This window comes from Schistocerca cancellata, chromosome 1, assembly GCF_023864275.1.
Source record: "Schistocerca cancellata isolate TAMUIC-IGC-003103 chromosome 1, iqSchCanc2.1, whole genome shotgun sequence".
Classification (NCBI taxonomy): domain Eukaryota; kingdom Metazoa; phylum Arthropoda; class Insecta; order Orthoptera; family Acrididae; genus Schistocerca; species Schistocerca cancellata.
In genome coordinates, this window is record NC_064626.1 from 1,045,044,934 (window position 1) to 1,045,067,800 (window position 22,867).

A 22,867-nucleotide genomic window follows, 5' to 3' on the forward strand; every position below is an offset into this window, starting at 1 on the left:
ACATTTGAGTAAAGATCACTCTACAATACATATATATTGTAAATCGATTACAGGTGTGTTACTTATTACTTAACTTAGCCGTAGAAAAATATTATTTACGAATAAAAAAAAAATACAAAACTACGGGGTGTGCGAATGTAGCCGAGGTTACTGGAGTATCGAGTCCAACAATTACGGAGAAAATGAGTGAGTGACACGCAACGTGAAAAAATTACACTGCAGAAACGTGTAATTATTTATAAGAGCCACCACATGTTTAGTGAATAGTTCTAAGTGTAATCTTCCCCGCAATTCAGGCAGAAATTTCTTTCGCCAGTAACGAAGTGGGCCGCAGGCACTTAGAAGTCAAATAACAGTGCTCGAGAGCAACTGACGAAAGCTGCTTTTCAGAATCCCACAGTAGAATGATCTCGCTAACGTTTTTCACACATTGGGTGAAAATGGAACTAAACCTTCCACTTATTAAAAAAAAGGACTCTATATAATTACCTTGACGTACGAGGGGGTACCAAAGAAAATAAAAAAATAAAACCGGAATAACATGGCAGGGGGCGGAGCCCTAGGCGTATATAGCGCAAACTCATTGGCAGTTCAGTGCCGCCTATTGTCGACCTGGCCTGTTCTGTTCATTGCAGTGACTGTTTCTGCTAACTCTGTTTTGTTCTTGTGTCGTTTTTTATGATGGCAAGTTTAAGTGAACAACTTGCAGCTCTGAAATTCTGTTTTCTACTCGGTAAAAATGCTGCTGAAACTGTTTTAATGCTAAAATTGCTTACCAAGATGACGCTAAGGGAAAAACTCAAGTGTAGGAGTGGTTTGCTCGATTTAAAAATGGCGACATGTCGGTTGATGACAAACCTCGTTCTGGACGTCCATCAACTGCCCGAATCGACGAAAATATTGTTCCTCCAGCTCAGACCGTAAATCAAACTTTTTATTTGGAAGTTTTGAAAAGATTGCGTAACAGTGTTCGTCAAAAAAGACCCGATTTGTGGCACACTGGAGGCTGGTTCTTCTACCATGACAACGCACCTGCACATACAGCATCTCTGTTAGACAGTTTTTGGCTAAAATGGCATGGGTCCACTGCCCAACACTCCTTACTGACCTGACCTGACTCCGTGCGACTTTCTCTTGCATGAAAAGACACCAGTGTGACAACACTGAAGGATTCAAGAAAAGAATTAGGGAGAAGCTGTCAGGCATTTCTACAGATGACCGCAAAAAAATGTTTCGAACAGTGGAAGCACCTGTGGGACAAATGTATAAGTTGTAATGGAGAGTATTTCGAAGGGGATAAGGTTGTTTTGTAAACAATTTGAGAATATATAGTTTTTAAAAAGTAATTCCGATTTCAACGATCATGGCTTCCTCAGTATCATACGGATACGAAAGTACACTTCCTGACAAAAGAGTGAAACAGCCAGGAGAAATAGTTGGATTTTGTACATGTGCGCAAAATCGGCGAGCATGTAAATGGTTGAAACCTCTGTTCTCTGTGACAAGGCAACGCTCAGCTGATTGGGAAGAGTGTTGTTCAAGTTTAGTGTTGTTACGAGGCCTAGTAGGGCATATACGGGACGTGAATAGCATAAGATGTTGAGTGAGCACCGTAAAGATCACGGATATGCAGCATACTCGAGTGAGACAGCGTTATCAGCATCTAACAGGGTTTCAAGTGGGTCTCATTGTGAGTCTCCATTTGATCAGCTGGTCGAATCGTGCATTATCCAGATATGTGGAGTATTCGGATGTGACACTCGCGCGATGTTGGACTACATGGGAACGGGACATCAGAGCAGGCTTCTGGTCGACCATATCTGACCACAACTAGGGAGGATATCCAACCACATCAAAACTCCTTCACATCTGCAACTGCAACCGAGAACAATTGATCCTGCAGCATTTTGTGTCATTCAACGCCATTGATCGGAGACTAACAGCAGTCAGACTAGGAAATTACCATCCTATGCGTAGACTGGTGGCGTTAACACCACAAAACAAATGGCTGCGTCTGTAGTGGTGCCGTGACCGGGAAGCATAGACTGCTCGTTTTCATTAATTTATTCGTATGGCTAGGGCCCCCTGTCAGGCAGGCCATTCGCCGGGTGCCGGTCTTTCAATGTGACGCCACTACGGCGACCTGCAGTCGATGAGAATGATAGGATGCTGATGAGCACAGCACAACACCCAGTCCCTGGGAGGAGGAAATTCCCCGCCCCAGCCGGGAATCGAACCCGGGCCCAGAGGACTGACAGTCCATCATGCTGACCATTCAGCTACTGGGGGCGGACGACTGCTGGTGACCGGTGCCCCATTGTGCTCAGCGATGAATCGCTATTCTACTCTCTTCCAGATGACCATCGTCGGCGAATATGGCAGAACCTGGCGAGAGCTCCCAGTCTTCCAGTGTTTTTGAGAGGTACAGCGGTGTTTCTGTTGGCCTCATGGCGTAGAAATCCATCGGGTACGACTTCAGGTCACAGCGGGTAGTGATTGAAGGAACTCAGCACATGGTACGTCTCAGACATCATGTGTCGTTATGCGTTATCTCTCAGGTGACAGTATCATGATGCCATTTTTCAACAGGGCACAGCTCGTCTACACATGGCACATATCTTCATGCACTGTCTACGTGATGTTGAGGTACTCGCGTGGCCAGCAATATTCGCATACATCCTGTGTTGTTATGCGTTACTTCTCTATTGACAGTATCGTGGTGCCATTTTTCAACAGGACAAAGCTCGTCTGCACATGGCACGTATCTCCATGCACTGTCTACATGATGTTCAGGTACTCGCACGGCCAGCAAAATTCGCAGATCTGTCCACGAAAGAACATGTGCAGAACCAAATCGGTCACCAACTCCGCGCCAGTGTCCCATTATCTATGATACTGAGGACCACTTACAACAGTTGTGAGTCAGCTTGCTTCAGGCGAGCATACAACGGCCTTATGAGACCCTTCCCAACTGAATCAGTGCGTTCACCCAGACCAGAAGGGGTGAAACATCATACTGATAAGGAGGCTCATACTACCAAGTTCCTCATTAGTTTCCCTCGATTTTGTAATCTCTGCAACAACACCACATACCCTCTCATCAACCTGTGAAGTTTGTTTCCTTCTCCCCTTCACCTTATTTTTTATTGTTATTATTGGGCAGTTTACATATTTCTACTTTTCTGTGCAAAGATTGAATTACAATGCAATGCAAATTGAAATACTGCAAAACGTATTGAGAAACTTATCCGTTCTTCTTACTTAAAACACTAAGAAGCAGCATTTCGGACTGCTGCTCTTATTATACAGCTCTTCACAGTTTTGAGTAGCTTTCAACATCAAGTACAATTTCACGATAAATGTAGAACAAATAAATATCACAGGAAAAATAAGGGTGTTTGAATACTTTTTTTACCACGATACATTGAGGTGACAGAAGTCATGGGATGGTTCGTAATATGGTGTCGGGCTTCCGTTTGCCGGGCACAGTGCAGTATTTCGACGTGGCATGGACTCAATAAGTTGTTGTAAGTCCCCTGTAGAATTATTGGGCCATGCTGTCTATATAGCCGTCCATAATTATGGCACCTAAATGCTCGATCGGATATCAGGTCGGTCGATGTGGTTGGTCAATTCATTAGCTGGAATTGTCCAGAATGTTCTGATGCATAAAAATTCCATCGTTTTTGGGAACATGAGTCCATGAATGGCTGCAAATGGTCTTCCAGAAGCCGAACATTACCATTTCCAGTCAATGATCGGTTCAGCTGGACTAGTGCACCCAGTCCATTCCATGTAAACACAGCCCACACCATTATGGATCCTCCACCAGCTTGCTCAATGACTTGTTGGCAACTATGGTCCTATGGTGCATGGCTTCGTGGGGTCTGCGCCACACTCGAAGCCTACCATCAATTCTTACCAACTGAAATCGGGACTCGTTTCACCTGGACACTGTTTTCCAGTCGTGTATGGTCCAACCGCAATACTCTCGCGCCCAGGAGAGGTGCTGCGGGCGACGTCATCCTGTTAGCAAAGGCACTCGCGTCGGTCGTCTGCTGCCATAGCCCACTAACACCAAATTTCGCCACACTGTCATAACGGATAGGTTCGTCGTACGTCTCACATTGATTTTGTCTGTTACGACTGACAACTCTACATGAACTTCCTCCTCTCGGTCGTTCAGTGAGGGTCGTGCGTCATTGCGTCGTACGTGGTGAGAGGTAATGACTGAAATTTCGTGTTTTAGGCTCACTCTTCTCACTGTAGATCTCTGAGTATTGAATTCCCTAACGATTTTCACTATGGAATGTCCCATGCGTCCAGCTCCAACTACCAGTCTGCGTTCAAAGTATGCTAATTCTCGTTGTGCGGACGTAATCACGTCTGATATGTTTTCACATGAATCACCGTAGTGAAAACGACGGCTCTAACAATTGTAAGTAGGCTGTTTGTTTTCTTATTGGCAACGTTACGTAGCGCTCTGTATGAAAATCACTGGCTGTGCTGCGTGCAGTCTGTGGCTAGTTTGCATTATTGTCTGCCATTGTAGTGTTGGGCAGCGGCAGCTGGATGTGAAACGGCGCGTAGCGTTGCGCAGTTGGAGGTGAGCCGCCAGCAGTGGTGGATGTGGGGAGAGAAATGGCGCAGATTTGAAATTTGTAAGACTGGATGTCATGAACTGCTATATATATTATGACTGTTAAGGTAAATACATTGTTTGTTCTCTATTAACATCTTTCAATTGCTAACTATGCCTATCAGTAGTTAGTGCCTTCCGTAGTTTGAATCTTTTATTTAGCTGGCAGTAGTGGCGCTCGCTGTATTGCAGTAGTTCGAGTAATGAAGATTTTTGTGAGGTAAGTGATTTGTGAAAGGTATAGTTTAATGTTAGTCAGGGCCATTCTATTGTAGGGATTTTTGATAGTCAGATTGCGTTGCGCTAAAAATATTGTGTCAGTTTAAGCACAGTCGTGTATAATTTTTCTAAGGGGACGTTTCATACAATGTACTGCCCTTGATACAGTAGGAAGAGTCATAAGGGCACGTCATGAGAGGTATGTCAAGCAACTCATCGACTTCACACTGTCATAGAGAGACACATAAATACTTACACTAGGTGTTCATGCTATAAATAGCTTCAATTTTGCTGATTCCGATCAAGGTTTTGGAAAGGGATTCCTACGTATTAAGGCAAATGACTGGAATGGAAGAACGGCAGCCTACCCAGATTTAATTTTCCGTTTATTTCTCCGAAAATGACCCAGATTTAAATTTCCGTTTATTTCTCCGAAAATGATTAACTCAGATGTCTGTAAATTTCCTAAGAAAGACCGGCCGAATACATTTCCTATCCTTTCCACACTGATCTTATGCTATGTCTTTAATGGATTATATTTCAGTGACATTTTAATCCAAATCGCCCTACCTTGTTTTCTTACAAGATATACAGAATAAACATAAAGACTAAAAATAGTAACCAACCAACTAGGAATTTCAAGCGCAAGTAAGACAGTTACCGATGTTTTAGAGAGATTCACTTTAGCATTAAGGAGACTCTCAAACTCACATTACATCTTTCCAAGCAAAAGACAGAATAGATATATAAGGGTGGATTAATACGGTTTTACCCAAACAATAAGTCATCTACCGTTACACAAGACAAACTAAGGTCACGTTAGGTTCTTCATATCCACACACGTGATGAGAGAAGCAATAAACATTTAAAATAGAAAACAACCTTTATGCGAGTTCCTACGTTCTACTTAGACAAACCTGTGGTATTAGTAAGAGGCACGATAAACGTCACGTATATTTCTAGTCTTCTGTCAGTACTCCAGCCGATCATCCCCGAATTTTAACATCTGTCTCGCTCTACAGACTCTTTGTGGAGGGGAATAACCTTGGCCCAACTGTTCTTTACGTCCCCAGTATCTTCGGTCAGATACAGTAATTAAATCAAAAATTTCGTTGGTGTCTAGGTAGTACAGTATTCAAAACCTAACCCTAGTTCATAGTGTGTGTGTGTGTGTGTGTGTGTGTGTGTGTGTGTGTGTGTGTGTGGGTGGGTGGGTGGGTGTGGGTGTGGGTGGGTGGGTGTGTGTGTGTCTGTGTGTGTGGGTGTCTGTGTGTGTGGGTATTCAGAAATTTGAGTATACTGGTAGGACAGCAATATGAATTGAGCAGTGAAAAAAGATGACACAGAAAAACTTTAGAAAACCCTGTAGCAACAAAGAGTTTCTTCTGAATAATACGCCATGTTATCTCCATTCTGGGCTCCTTTTTAACCAGCTGGCCTTGCTGCAAAGTTTCCGCCTCCACTACAAAACGTCTATAGAACGTCTGCAGTTCCCTGCTCTGTTCTCGTCGGCTAATAGTGAAAGGAAGGCCAAATTGTTGCACGTTTGGCATTCAACAGTACCCTTCAGCTATGTTCGTGTTGTCTGTAGGTAAAGTATCAGTTGTCTCACTTTCAGTAGTGTGAAATAGGTCAAATGCTTTTAGGAAAAGGGACTGAAGATGTTTCAGACCCTCCACTCGATGCTGTAGTGCTTTACAGTAAGACACGCACCAAGGAAAGTGATGCAGTTCTTACTCCGGTATTTCTAAAAAGGACTGATAACAAAAATATGTCAACCAAACAATTCATAAGTAATTACTTGTATTAGAAGCTAATCTATTGTATCTAGAAAGTAGAGTAAACCTAGTAAGAGATCGCTTCAACAGTATTATATAGCGGCAACGCTGTTGATGTGAATGAAGAGAAATATTAGCAAAAATCAGTTCATAGTCTCGACACTTTAGAAGACAAAATATGCCACCTACCTGTCTGATTATGAGTAGTGTACAAAATGTCCGTTAGTATGTATTGCTACGAGGTATTAGCACTTCGTAAATATTGACATACCATTACTTGAAAGATAGAGTGACCAACTTTACCGCTAGTAAAGTTTTTATCGCGTCAGTATCGCTAATTATTATAAAAAATTCTCATTACCTGTTTCGCCATTGACAGATATATAGATAATCACAAAAAAAGCTTCGTCAAATTTAAAGAAAACTGTTTTGAATCCAATATTATCAAAACGTAAGTTAACTTCACTGTGAAATACGATGATGATGTTTTGTGAATATTGATACTACATCTGCCGATGGCAATAACGTTCCTAAACGGCTTATGTGATTTATTTTTACAATGAGTAGCGATCCTGACTTAGTAAATATTTTACTGACGTTTAGCGCTTCCACAGATATTGTATTTGTCTGTCTGTAGTTGCATTTACTGTTCATCACTCAAGCAGTAAAGACTACCTTCGGTTGCAAAGTAGCATAAAAAAGTTTGTTTCATTGATATAGTAGGTGCGTAAAGTGTTCGAAAATGAGTTAACTTTTCTGTTTGTCTCTTGGAGTTCGCCTCGAAACAAGAGACAGTACATGGAAAGAGAGTCGGCAAAAGTAGTGGGAGGAGTGGAACTATTATTTTAGCGGTGAGACATTCCGCACAGTAAGAATGTACTGCGGCTGTAGTCGATACTCAGAAGTCGTTGGGACGCCTATCTCGGCTCTGGTGCTTCCCCTCGTCCTCTTCCCAGCAAGTTGGGTGTCACCTCCAGCAACTCACTGGCAATAGTAATCGTAATGCTGTACAGCATGACCAATGTCAGTTATTAAGATATTGAGTTAAAAAAATATCCTTCATCATTCAGGTCGACAAGGAGGCAGCAGAGAATGACGTGCTCTTCATTTTCGCCTAAAGTATTACTTGAGAGGCCAATGACGTTGCCACCTGCGGAGCTACTTGACTGAGAAGTAGCGACTCCGTTCACGAAAACTGACAACGGCCGGGAGAGTGGGGTGCTGACCACATTCCCCTCCGTGTGCGCAGTGACGCCAATTTGTAAGGACGACACGGCGGTCGATCGGTGCCGTTGGACCTTCCGAGGCCTGTTCGGTTCAAATGGTTCAAATGGGTCTGAGCACTATGGGACTTAACTTCTGAGGTCATCAGTCCCCTAGACTTAGACCTACTTAAACCTACCTAACCTACGGACATCACACACACCCACGCCCGAGGCAGGATTCGAACCTGCGACCGTAGCGGTCGCGCGGTTCCAGACTGTAGCGCCTAGAACCGCTCGGCCACCCCGGCCGGCGCCTGTTCGGAATGAGTTTACTTAGCAGTAGCTGAGAATCACAAACAACACCGACAGCGAAATTATAACTCACGAGATTTGAAGTATTAGCACACATACCTCTCCACTGATGAGCCAAAACATAATGACCATCTGCTTGATGGCTTATTTATCCGTCTTTGGAACCAAATACATCCCTGATTCTGTGTATCAGGAATCCGACAGTTTCCAAGTAGGTTTGTGGAGGTATGTAGCATTAGATATCTACGCACAGGTCATGTAGTTCGCCTAAATAACGGGCTGCTGATTTGCATACCCGGTGACGGCTCCCGATAGCGATCCGGATGGGTTCCATAGGATTTAGATCAGGTTAATTTGGTCGCCGAGACATCAACATGAATTCATTATAATGCTCCTCAAACCACCGAAGCACAGTTCTGGGTCCGAGGCACGGACAATTATACTGCTGAAGGACGACATCGCCGTCGGGTAAGACATCAAGCATGAAGGGATGGAGGTGGTTCGCAGCTGTCAGCGTGTCTTCGATTACTACCACAGGTCCCATGTAAGAGCAGGAGAATGTCTTCCTTAGCATAATACTGCACCCACCAGCCTGCGTCCGTGGCGCGCTACAGGTTTCGAGCCGCTGTTAATCTCGATGACGGCGTCTGTGGAGATGACCAGCAACCTGTGGTTCACCCGAAGAGCCAATATATTTTCATTGATCGACTGTCGAATCCCAATGATCTCATGCCGACTGCAATCGTAATTGGTGACGTAGTTGGGTCAACATGTGAACACGTAGGAGGGGGGAAGGGGGAGGGGGGGAGATCTGCTGTGGAGCTCCATGTTCGACAATGTACGATGAACGATATGCTCTGAAACACTTGTGCGTGCACCTGCATTGTGCTTTTTTGGCATAAATGCCACACATGATCATCTATCCTCGTTTAAACAGCAAACAAGCCTCCGAACTCCACGTTCTGTGAAGAGTCGTGGACGTACAACCATTTAGCGCCTAGTGGTAATTTCACTGTTCTTCTACCTCTTTACGTTGATGCTCACGACAGTAGCACGTGAACATTCGACCAGCTTCGCCGTTTTCGAGATACTCGTTCACAGGCTCTGCGTAATAATAATCTGCCCTTTATCGAAGTTGCTTATCTCAATGTATTTTCCCATGCGCAGCCCATATCTCCACCACGGGGATCCCCCGTCCGTGTCTGCTCCACTTGCATACTTTTGTTACCGCGGGAGGTGCACGCAACACCACCAGGCGGAATCTAACGTCGCAATGGGCAGAGTGTGTTGTTGCTCTGAACAATACGCCACATGTTACAGTTGTTATGCAAGTTGTTGCAATTGCAAATAAAGATGTGTGCTGCAGCAGCTCGTACGCTGTCTAGAACTACAGGTGGGATGTATGTTAGTAACAATGGGAGCGAAGCAGAAAATTTAGAGTGGAGACTGCGATACAAAATTAGTCAAAAATACAAGCTACGATGGGATTAAAAATGAGGAATTATTAGTATATAAACATATGCTAAGAGTATTTTACGACCACAAGAGCAGCTGTTACCATCGACAATTTACATAAGAAAATTCGAATTTAGAATGTCTATTTACATGTGGTCATTTCAGTAGACATTAAGACTTTTCTGTTCAACTTTTCAACGACTGTGCTGAAATGAATTACTTTCAATGACGTATAATGTTTTCGCAGTGAAAGAGGTGATCTAGAAAACAATACCGTTCGGCGTGGAACGTATTAGCAGTTATTATAAATAAAACTATAAATAAGTAAATAATTAGATTTCCGCGCGTACTAATATGCGAATAATGTATACTACGGAAGTGTTGGTCAGTATGTTTAGTGGGAACACTGCGTTTCAGTCGAACAGTGAACGAATGCGTATTTTAGGAAATTTTAGTTTTCGAGTGAGTCCTTTTTCAGTTCAAAGCTTTTTTCCAACGTTGTTTCCCAGTAACTAGGTCCCATAGCTGATACGCGATACCAGGAAGTTTGCAAAATACCCGTCTATGACTGCGATAACTGCTTCAGCGAATTCAAAAGTCTTTCAACAGTAAATTTCCTCACATGTGAAAATAGGTTGAAAACAGGTGGTGTCAAATATGGTGAATAGGGTGGTTGTTGCAAGAATTTATGTTTAGAACCATGAGTTTACTCATTGCCAAAAGCACCCCGATGAAAAACGCTTTTATTCCTTTCACAACCCAGACCTCCACTCAAGTATTTTTTCACCCAGTTGTTGCAGAAGACTTGCATAGTATTCGCCTGTGGTGTAGGATTTAGGTGGCGTGGGGTATGGGCTGGGTGTTGTGCAGATGTAGCTTATTTACAAAAACATTCATTAACAACAAATATTATCCCAAGAACAAGAGATGAACAGAATGTTAAACAATAATGAGAACTCAGGAGGATATTGCCCAAAGCTAATGCTTGCATTATTTTGGCGTCAGACAATAATACGATAAATAAAAAACACTTTAAGAAATATCATAAATACCACTCCGTTTTTATTCAGCCTGTCACACATATAGAGAGCACCAAGCAAAAACAAAAGAAAATAGAAAACAGAATATTCATAATCTCTACCCGTAGAATGTTGAAATTCGCCGACCATTCAATACAGTATAATACATGAATAAAATCACAACAGAATTTATCTCTACTCCCGAGGATCTCCACCAGCTACTTACTACTACTATAAACAATAAGGCTACCAACCCGACCCACGCTATGAACAACAACAAAAAATCATAATAACTTGTAGCTATGAACCATAATGGATACGTCCGCAGTATGATTATAATACAGTGTACAGAATTCTCTCTTTTGTACAACAGTAGCATGATCCCTCAGCAGGTAATGAAACGCTTTGTAAGGCTCACTATTTTGCCCTCACGGCTACTTTGCGTAACATTTTTAATGAATACATCGTATTGAAAACACATACATTAACCACCTCACTGGCCCATCCATAAGCTACTCTAAATGCCGCCCTCAGTGGCCGAGCGGTTCTAGGCGCTTCAATCTGGAACCGCGCGACCGCTATGGTCGCAGGTTCGAATCCTGCATCGGACATGGATGTGTGTGATGTCCTTAGGTTAGTTAGGCTTAAGTAGTTCTAAGTTGTAGGGGACTGATGACCTCAGACGTTAAGTCCCATAGTGCTCAGAGCCATTTGTGCAGCTCTAGGACTGATGACCTCAGATGTTAAGTCCCATAGTGCTCGGAGCCATTGGAGCTACTCTAAATCTAACCCTTTTTCAACTGGCTGAGAATCACTGCAGGGCTCTAAAACACACTACTAGTGCTTCGTAGGTACAGTAATAACAAAACAATTCTACCCTGTGGCTGTGGTTGTCCTCTTAGACCAAAGGGAAATGATGCCGATGTCCACAACAGCTCGGCTCCATAGACTGACGGCTCCTCGGCATACCAGATTCCAGCTGACTACGCCTTAGCTGCTGCTCACAAACCAAATCACGGTTGTCTACTACGCTCCGTGCCTCCAGCTTGGCACGAGAGACGCTGGCATCGAAGCCCTCTGGCTGAATGCGTTGCGAAAAATCCCCTAAAACCAAAGTTCAAAAGTGCCGCTTGACGCGGCACGCGCCATCTATTGTTCTAACACTTGCTCTTCAACCAATAGAAAATACATTTACAAACAAGAAAACGCAGATCATAAACTTAATGTTAGATGATATCGACTTTGGGTTTTTAGTATAGTTTCTACATCTCACTCACAGTTGTCAGTTTGAGTACAGAATCGTTTTTTTTCCCTACGGTTCAGGCAAACAGATTTGTATGTTTCCATGCTTATCATTAACGTATAGTGCGTAAGTACCTGAACTTTATTGCTAGAGAAGCTTAGTTACGTACTTCTTTCAGTTCACATCCTCGTCATGTACGATCAACGTTCTGAATTATTGTATCCTTTATACTAACTTCCAGTGGAGCACTTTTCTACTTGGTGTTATATTATTTGGTGACCAGAAAGTAATAAATTGCGGTTGACTTTGTTTCAGAGTTTAAGTAATGTACATTTTCAGAGAGCCGTTGCGTAGTTCTTCGATGAACGTTATTTACAGTTCTTTTTGTTTTGATTGCAAGATCTATGTTCAACAACTCCAGCTACAGCAACCGTTCTAGCCGTCGCAGTTGTGTGGATGCCTTCATGACGTTTAATGCCTTCCTCCAGGTGGCCACAGATATTTTCATTGTGGTTCAAATTCGAAGCCTTTGCGATTCAGTCCAGATGTGCGGTTGTCTTTGTATGTTCCTCATGCCGCGCCACTAAAACTGTCATTTCAGAAAACCTGGCAAACAGTACTGCGATATTCACCACGATGTTGAATTAATGGCAAAAAATGGTTACCCAGCTGCAGAAAACCCGTTTTGATTCAAGATACCAGTACGGTTCATGAGAACCGAGGTGCCAGTCGGCGCGTAATTAAAATGTTTTCTGGAAAAACAAATTTTCCACCCAGCTCCCACCACTCCATACACGCAGAACTGGAAGTCTTCCTGCGTTGAACTGGACAGTGTCCTCTGTCATATACAGTGTGACACGTGTACACGCCATGCATTCAGAAACTCGCAGGAGTGAACAAGCAATGACGTATTGCAGCAATTTCTGCCTCGCAGAGAAGTGATTTTCAGCCACCATGGTCGTATTAAGGCCGCAGTTCTACCACGAGACCGGGATGTGTACCAGTGCTGCAAAGTCAGTGGGACAGCCCCGAGATATCCCTGTAAAATACAGCACTTCTTTAACTGGAAGCGACTTGGTAAACTCTAAAATTATTGTCTGCTTTTGCCACTCCATCTCTATCACGTAAGTTGCAAAACGGAAAAGAATTTCCAAGTAATTTGCACCTCCTTGCCCCCTCCACTCCATTTCATTCCAAGTCGTCTGCAGGCGTTTGAAGTTTCCGTCAGTTTCTATTCATGAGGTGTCAAGTGCATGTTGTGTGTACAGGGTGAAAATTATTGAACTATAAAAAAACGTAAATTAGTTACAAACTACGGCGTGCACACTCTTTATTCAACATGTAAACGTCACCACAGATGTTCGGATTTAGGTTATGACATGTTCGACATGTCTGCCATTGTTGGCGATAATGTGGCGCAGACGAATAGCGAAATTCTGCATGACCCGCTGAAGTGTCGACAACCTCCTGAATGGCTGTTTTCATATCAGCAATGGTTTTGTGGTTATTGCTGTACACTTGTCTTTAATATAGCCTCACAAAAACGAGTCGCATGTGTTCGGATCCGGAGAATATGGCGGCCAATCGAGGCCCCAGTGGCCTATGGGTACCCCAATGCCAGAATGCGGTCCACAAAGTGCTCCTCCAGGACATCAAACACTCTCCAGCTTCCATGGGGTCGATCGACGTCTTGCATGAACCACATCTTGTCGAAATCAGGGTCACTTTGGATAATGGGGATGAAATCTTCCAAAACATTCACGCACCGTTCGGTAGGCACCGTGCCATCAAGGAAAATCGCACCGATTATTCTGAGACTGGACATTGCTCAGCACACTGTCACCAGTTGAGGGTGAGGAGACTTCACGATAGTGAAATGCGGAGTCTCAGGTCTTCCAAACTCGCCAATTTTGTTTATTGACGAACCCATCCAAATAAAAGTGCGCTTCGTCGCTAGACCAAATCGTATTCACACCAAAGTCCTGTTGGTCAGTTCTGTCGACAAAAGTGTTGGCGAAACAGAACCGCTTTTCCATGGCTTGGGGCTTAATGGCTGATGGGTTGGAATTTTGTATGGGAAGAGATGCAGGTCTTCAACAACAACTTGTCGCAGTGTCTCCCGGTTGATTCCCACCTGTTGTGCAACTCGTCTAATCTACACTCCTGGAAATGGAAAAAAGAACACATTGACACCGGTGTGTCAGACCCACCATACTTGCTCCGGACACTGCGAGAGGGCTGTACAAGCAATGATCACACGCACGGCACAGCGGACACACCAGGAACCGCGGTGTTGGCCGTCGAATGGCGCTAGCTGCGCAGCATTTGTGCACCGCCGCCGTCAGTGTCAGCCATTTTGCCGTGGAATACGGAGCTCCATCGCAGTCTTTAACACTGGTAGCATGCCGCGACAGCGTGGACGTGAACCGTATGTGCAGTTGACGGACTTTGAGCGAGGGCGTATAGTGGGCATGCGGGAGGCCGGGTGGACGTACCGCCGAATTGCTCAACACGTGGGGCGTGAGGTCTCCACAGTACATCGATGTTGTCGCCAGTGGTCGGCGGAAGGTGCGCGTGCCCGTCGACCTGGGACCGGACCGCAGCGACGCACGGATGCACGCCAAGACCGTAGGATCCTACGCAGTGCCGTAGGGGACCGCACCGCCACTTCCCAGCAAATTAGGGACACTGTTGCTCCTGGGGTATCGGCGAGGACGATTCGCAACCGTCTCCATGAAGCTGGGCTACGGTCCCACACACCGTTAGGCCGTCTTCCGCTCACGCCCCAACATCGTGCAGCCCGCCTCCAGTGGTGTCGCGACAGGCGTGAATGGAGGGACGAATGGAGACGTGTCGTCTTCAGCGATGAGAGTCGCTTCTGCCTTGGTGCCAATGATGGTCGTATGCGTGTTTGGCGCCGTGCAGGTGAGCGCCACAATCAGGACTGCATACGACCGAGGCACACAGGGCCAACACCCGGCATCATGGTGTGGGGAGCGATCTCCTACACTGGCCGTACACCACTGGTGATCGTCGAGGGGACACTGAATAGTGCACGGTACATCCAAACCGTCATCGAACCCATCGTTCTACCATTCCTAGACCGGCAAGGGAACTTGCTGTTCCAACAGGACAATGCACGTCCGCATGTATCCCGTGCCACCCAACGTGCTCTAGAAGGTGTAAGTCAACTACCCTGGCCAGCAAGATCTCCGGATCTGTCCCCCATTGAGCATGTTTGGGACTGGATGAAGCGTAGTCTCACGCGGTCTGCACGTCCAGCACGAAAGCTGGTCCAACTGAGGCGCCAGGTGGAAATGGCATGGCAAGCCGTTCCACAGGACTACATCCAGCATCTCTACGATCGTCTCCATGGGAGAATAGCAGCCTGCATTGCTGCGAAAGGTGGATATACACTGTACTAGTGCCGACATTGTGCATGCTCTGTTGCCTGTGTCTATGTGCCTGTGGTTCTGTCAGTGTGATCATGTGATGTATCTGACCCCAGGAATGTGTCAATAAAGTTTCCCCTTCCTGGGACAATGAATTCACGGTGTTCTTATTTCAATTTCCAGGAGTGTATTTCCTGGGGCTGGTTTGAAACACAGCGCCCATCTTCTGGATGTTTTGAGGCGTTTTCATCCTTTTTGAATGACTGACATTGCCAACACTGTCGTGACAAACACTATCTGTTCTCTCTAATTTGCGAATCAAGTTCTTGATTGTTAACACACTTGGACCGGTTTTCTGCAGCTTGAACTCGGTCGCAAGCTTCCTTTACTCCGTAGTTGAGCTGTTGTAACTCGCATAGTAGGCTTTCACAAGCACTCTACGCTCTGGCACGTTGTACCGTGACATTTTCAGGTGCAAATGTCCAACAACAATAAGGCGCGTGCACATGCGCATACTAATTCCCATCATACCCTGCGGCCAACCGTGCAGTTTGAACGTCCAACGCAAATCGTTCAGAAGTTATGACGATTTTATTTCATATAGTTCAATAATTCTCACCCTGCAGATGAAAAGCCATCCAGGTGAAATCTTAAACGAACATTGGTTAAACCACCCATTACTGGGTAGCCATTGTGCTTTACCAAGGAGAGGACAAAATAAGACTAACACCGTGATATAGACACCAAATTATTTTATGATTTATTAGGAACTCTATAACGGTGTCTTTCCCTGTCCCTTGTAAAACAACATCTTTCTGAGAGTTCTGCACTGCCAGTGTGTAAATGGTAGTTGTGGTGTTGTTTTTAGCCACAGGCATATCGTGCTTCGTAGACTTAATGATGGGAGCAATTGTCGCTACCAGCTCAGCACGTCCATCCGTTGGCATATCTGTCAGGAGCATATCTGTTACGAAAGCTTACAGAATTCAAGAATACTTCGCTAATTAAGATAGTGCAAAAAATTAAACATACTGATGGAGACAGGAGAGAAATGAAGATGCTCATTGCCTGTATTAAGAACACCACGGCACCGACGGTTATTTGTTGTTTTAAAATGCGGCAGAGGAACACAGTATCAAAGAAAATAATGCATCGGAAATTGCTATTCTGAAAACTCTTGTACATCAGGCGAATGGAGAGAAAAGTTTATTTTGTTTTTAACATCACTCTTAAAGATTTTTTAAATAAGTTCATAATATGATACAAACTTACAACAGGATATAAAAAGCGTTATTGGCTACAGATACAAAATAATAATCAACACTTATATCTCGTTTTCTGCAGGAACTCTATCGAATTTATAGCGTGCTCTTCAGCTGTATGTTTCATGTCCTTCATCACCGAACTGCAGTCTCACTTTGGTGAAGTTGGAGTACATCTTTTAGGAGAGACGGACGTCTTCAATTATGCCCTTTATCCTGGAAATCTTGGTCGTCTTGGTGAACCGGTCTGACTTCTTTGACCATGAATTGGTTTCTCTCCGTACATGTCCTACTTTCCCATCTCTGTGTGCATAGCCTCCTTCTCCTATGTTTGTCCATCTCCTCCCTCCCCTCTCTGTCAGTATCCGCCTGAATGTTCAGTAGAGCATCGTGAAAAAATTTGAAGCAAATCCGTCAAGATCTTTTCGATATTTTTGGTAACAACAGTTCCCCTTTTTATATACGTAAAACTGTCAAACTGATTTTTTGCTATGAAAACGTAGGACAGAAACCTGCCGAACTGAACGCGATTTTTTTTTCTTTTCAATACCAAAAATACCATTACTACCACAATTACGAACACAAGGGGGAAAATATCAAGCAGATCCGTCGAGCTGTTTCACAATTGATTCAAGTTCTGACTTTACAGGTGGTTTTCCCAAAAATTTTCTTTCATACAAACCTTATCTTGACTACAACGAACACAACAAAAAATATCAACCATTTCGCCCAAACCATTCTCAAGTGATGATCAGCCGTTCTCAGGTGATGATCTTTCATACATAAGGCAATTAATTTTTACACTATGTGATCAAAAGATTCTGGACACCTCCAAAAACATACGTTTTTCATATTAGGTGCATTGTGCTGCACCTGCTGCCAGGTACTACATATCAGCGACCTCAGTAGTCATTAGACATCAAGAGAAAGCAGAATGGGGAGCTCCACGGAATTCACTTCGAATGTGGTAAGGTGATTGGGTGTCACTTGTGTCATACGTCTGTATGCGAGATTGCCACACTCCTACACATCCCTAGGCCCACTGTCTCCAATGTGATAGTGAAGTGGAAGCGTGAAGGGACACATACAGCACAAAAGCGTACAAGCCGACCTCTTCTGTTGACTGACAGAGACCGCCGACAGCTGAAGAGGGTCGTAATGCGCAATAGACAGACGTCTATCCAGATCATCACACAGGAATTCTAAACTGCGTCAGGGTCCACTGCAAGTACTATGACAGGTTGACGGGAGGTGAGAAAACTTGGATTTCATTGTCGAGCGGCTGCTCATAAGCCACACATGACGCCGGTAAATGACAAATGACGCCTCGCTTGGTGTAAGGAGCGTAAACACTGGACGAAAGAACAGTGAGAAAACGTTTTGTGGAGTGAAGAATCACGGTACACAATGTGGCGATCCGATGGCAAGGTGTGGGTATGGCGAATACCCGGTGAACGTCATCTGCCAGCTTGTGTAGTGCCAATAGTAAAATTCGTGCACCCCTTGATGTTTTGTGTGGCACTATCACAGCACAGGCCTACATTGATGTTTTAAGCACCTTCTCGCTTCCCACTGTTGAAGAGCAATTCTGGGATGGCGATTGCATCTTTCAACACGACCGAGCACCTGTTCATAATGCGCGGCCTGTGGCGGAGTGGTTACACGACAATAACATCCCTGTAATGGACTGGCCGGCACAGAGTACTGACCTGAATCCTACAGAGCACCTTTGGGATGTTTTGGAACGCCAACTTCGTGCCATTGCCCAAGAAACCTTCCAGCACCTGATTGAACGTATGCCTGCGAGAATGTAAGCTGTCATCAAGGCTTAAGGGTCGGAGGAGGAGGAGATTAGTGTTTAACGTCCCGTCGACATCGAGGTCACTAGAGACGGAGCACAAGCTCGGATTAGGGAAGAATGGGGAACGAAATCGGCCGTGCCCTTTCGAAGGAACCATCCCAGCATTTGCCTGAAGTGATCTAGGGAAATCACGGAAAACCTAAATCAGGATGGCCGGACGCGGGATTGAACCGTCGTCCTCCCGAATGCGAGTCCAGTGTGCTAACCACTGCGCCACCTCGCTCGGTTTAAGGGTCGGCCAGACCATATTGAATTCCAGCATTACCGATGGAAGGCACCATTAACTTGTAAGTCATTTTCAGCCAGGTGTCCGGATACTTTTAATCAAATAGGGTATTTTGTGTAGATTAATACACAGTCGCGTTTTCTAGATGTGTCTGTGATGGGAAAGCTTAATCTGACAAGCGGAGGCCACGACGTTTGGAACGCGAATTTACAGCTAACTTCGTACACTCGTAGTACTCCATGAGGACAACAAAATGTGTAAGCAGTAGCGCGAACTCCTCAAACGTTATTGAGAAAATCGCAAGATAATTTCGGTCGTCAGATGTATACCCGTGCGTGGCCATTTTTACCATGAAGCTGCGGCAGCCGAGTGGTTAGCGTTCAAACCCCGTAATCGCTGGATCAATGAATCGAGTCCCGTTCGTCAGTTTTATTTTATTTTCAACACAGTCATTTTCTTTACTATTTATATTACAATTGATATAATGGGAAAATACGTGTAATCGAATGAACTTTTATTAAATTTGCATATGTTATTTGGCAGTCTACAAATTTTTGCTATCACAAATAATATAATATTCAAAGCTTGATGTTTTCCATGTTTTGACGAAAAATACCATCCTGTAACTTGTACTCGTAATGTCGAAAGCGACGATTAATTGTACCTCTTTCGAAAGCCGTGTGTGCCGGTCAAAACTTGCAGGTAACAGGTAGTTTCGGGCTCCTTCCAGATATAAGGGATTTCTCAAGTCACGGACAAACATACATTTTCAATATCACGTTTTGAGTTTGGTCGTTTACTAGTCGATAGTTATGAATATTATATTATTTGTGACAGTAAAAATTTGTAGACAGCCAAAAAACATTGTAAATTTAATAAAAGTTCATCCGATTACACGTATTTTTCCCATTATATCAATTGCAATACAAATAGTAAAGAAAATGACTGTGTTGAAAATAAAACTGACGAACGGGACTCGATTCATTGATCCAGCGATTACGGGGTTTGAACGCTAACCACTCGGCTGCCGCAGCTTCATGGTAAAAATGGCCACGCGCGGATATATATTTGACGACCGAAATTATCTTGCGATTTTCTCAATAACGCTTGAGAAGTAGGCGCTACTGCTTACACATTTTGTTGTCTACATCTACATCCATACTCCGCAAGCCACCTGACGGTGTGTGGCGGAGGGTACCTTGAGTACCTCTATCGTTTCTCCCTTCTATTCCAGTCTCGTATTGTTCGTGGAAGGGAGGATTGTCGGTATGCCTCTGTGTGGGCTCTAATCTCTCTGATTTTATCCTCATGGTCTCTTCGCGAGATATACGTAGGAGGGATCAATATACTGCTTGACTCCTCGGTGAAGGTATGATCTCGAAACTTCAACAAAAGCCCGTACCGAGCTACTGAGCGTCTCTCCCGCAGACTCTTCCACTGGAGTTTATCTATCATCTCCGAAACGCTTTCGCGATTACTAAATGATCCTATAACGAAGCGCGCTGCTCTCCGTTGGATCTTCTCTATCGCTTCTATCAACCGTATCTGGTACGGATCCCACACTGCTGAGCAGTATTCAAGCAGTGGGCGAACAAGCGTACTGTAACCTACTTCGTTTGTTTTCGGATTGCATTTCCTTAGGATTCTTCCAATGAATTTCAGTCTGGCATCTGCATTACCGACGATCAACTTTATATGATCATTCCATTTTAAATCACTCCTAGTGCGTACTCCCAGATAATTTATGGAATTAACTGCTTCCAGTTGTTGACCTGCTATTTTGTAGCTAAATGATAAGGGATCTATCTTTCTATGTATTCGCAGCAAATTACACTTGTCTACATTGAGATTCAATTGCCATTCCCTGCACCATGCGTCAATTCGCTGCACATCCTCCTGCATTTCAGTACAATTTTCCAATGTTACAACCTCTCGATATACCACAGCATCATCCGCAAAAAGCCTCAGTGAACTTCCGATGTTATCCACAAGGTCATTTATGTATATTGTGAATAGCAACGATCCTACGACACTCCCCTGCAGCACAGCTGAAATCACTCTTAGTTCGGAAGACTTCTCTCCATTGAAAATGCCTCAGGCATGGATGTGTGTGATGTCCTTAGGTTAGTTAGGTTTAATTAGTTCTAAGTTCTAGGCGACTGATGACCTCAGAAGTTAAGTCGCATAGTGCTCAGAGCCATTCGAACCATTTTTCCATTGAGAATGCCATGCTGCGTTCTGTTATCCATGAACTCTTCAATCCAATCATACAATTGGTCTGATAGTCCATATGCTCTTACTTTGTTCATTAAACGACTGTGGGGAACTCCTCATGGAGTACTACGAGTGTACGAAGTTTGCAGTAAATCCGCGTTCCAAACGTCGTGGCCTCCCCTTGTGAGTGGACCGTAATTTCGATCCAAATGGCTCGGAGGCAGCTTGTAACGCATCGATCACCAGTCTGGTCTGGATGGACGAGACGGGCGTTGATGCAAGTGTGACCTGTGGGCGCCGCGGCTGTTCGCGGGTTCCGCCGCCGCCGCTGCCGCCGCCGCCTGTCGCCCCCCGCCACTGCCACTGCCTGCTGCCTGGCTGCGGCCCTCTGTGCTGTCCGGGAACGCGGCGCGTCAGTCGAGGGCCAAGGCTGGTGGGCGCCGCTTCTGCCACGTCACGCAGCCAAGCAGCCAGCACGGAACAGCCCGGCAAGCAGCGCGCTGCCCCACACCTCACGCAGCCACTCCGCGCCTCTGGTGTAAGTGGCGAGGGCGCGCTCAGCAGCGTCGAGAGTGCTTCGTCCGGCAGCCCGGCGCACCGAATTCTACGTAAATTTCCTCAGTGTCGTCGCAATGCTAGTCGCTCCCGATTTCTCTTCCCTCCCTGCGCACTTCTGCTCGAAGTTCGTTTTGTTGTTTTCGTGAATTGTGTCCGCTAATCTTCTCTTTTGCAACTCATTAGACGCAGTGTAAGTGCTGTGAGAAAGTGTCATGCTGAGTTCCAAATGATTTGATATTCCATCCTCTATTGGTGTTGTGACATTCATCTGATGCTTTGTACAACTTCTGTCTTTTCTTTGTGTTTGTCAAAAACATCAAAATGCTGCTTTGCTGACAAACTACCTGTTGGCTCGTGTCTCGGGCTCTTCGGCCGACGTCTGTTTGATGACTTTTCTGACGTTTCGCCAGCAGGAATGATTGGCATTGTCAAAGCTTCACCTTCCATTGCTGGTGGTGGACTTGAGGGTGAAGCTTTGACAATGCCAGCCACTCGTAATGGCGAAACGTCAGAAAAATCATTAAAGAATTTGAAAATATGCGCTACGGTCGCAGGTTCGAATCCTGTTAAGTCCCATAGTGCTCAGAGCCATTTTTATTTTTATTTATTTTTATTTATTTATTTATTTATTTATTTATTTTTTTGTAAGATCTCATGGGACCAAACTGCTTAGGTCATCGGTCCCCTCATGCACAGTGCGGCTGGTCCCGGCAGAGTTTCGAGTCCTCCCTCGCGCATGGGTGTGTGTGTTAGTCCTTAGGATAATTTAGGTTAAGTAGTGTGTAAGCTTAGGAACTGATGACCTTAGCAGTTAAGTCCCGTAAGATTTCACAAACATTTGAATATTTTCATCGGTCCCTAAGCTTACACACTACTTAATCTAACTTACGCTATGGACAACACACACACCCACGCCCGAGGGAGGACTCGAACCTCCGACGGGGGAGCCTGAGACCGCGCGGCTACCCTGCGCAGCAGAAAAATCATCAGACAAATGTCAGCTGAAGAGCCCGAGACAGAAGCCAACAAGTAGTTTGTCAACAAGTGGCCACGAAAGCCTTAACAGTTTTGTGTTGCTTAGTTATTCGCATATTCCGTGATTGCTTTGAATTGCTACAGATATATAGCTATGCAGTGCAAAATTCCAAACATTTTACAAAAATAATGCATATCCTCTTCCTTTAGACAAAGATCCTTCTTTTATTTTCTTCATCATAGTATCTTATGACGCCGGCCGGAGTGGCCGAGCGGTTCTAGGCGCTACAGGCTGGAACCGCGCGACCGCGTCGAAGGTTCGAATCCTGCCTCGGGAATGGATGTGTGTGATGTCCTTAGGTTAGTTAGGTTTAAGTAGTTCTAAGTTCTAGGGGATTGATGACCACAGCAGTTAAGTCCCATAGTGCTCAGAGCCATTTGAACCATTTTTTATCTTATGACAGCAAACCTTTATTCGCATTCTTTTTTCCACCGTCTTTTCTTTTCTA

The 22,867-nt window shown here is 44.7% G+C and overlaps 1 protein-coding gene across 3 annotated transcripts in view; it reads left to right on the top strand.

The window, feature by feature from the left end:
• The window catches only part of LOC126090121 (calcium release-activated calcium channel protein 1-like), a 556,688-nt gene that overhangs the window by 280,871 nt on the left and 252,950 nt on the right, over positions 1–22,867 (top strand). The window contains exon 1 of one of the 3 annotated variants that reach the window (XM_049906966.1): positions 21,232–21,363. The exons of the other annotated variants lie outside the window; for them this stretch is intronic. The gene's annotated coding sequence lies outside the window, so the exon portion shown is untranslated. Of the gene's footprint in view, positions 1–21,231; positions 21,364–22,867 lie in introns of those variants that run through there. 3 annotated transcript variants of the gene reach the window in all.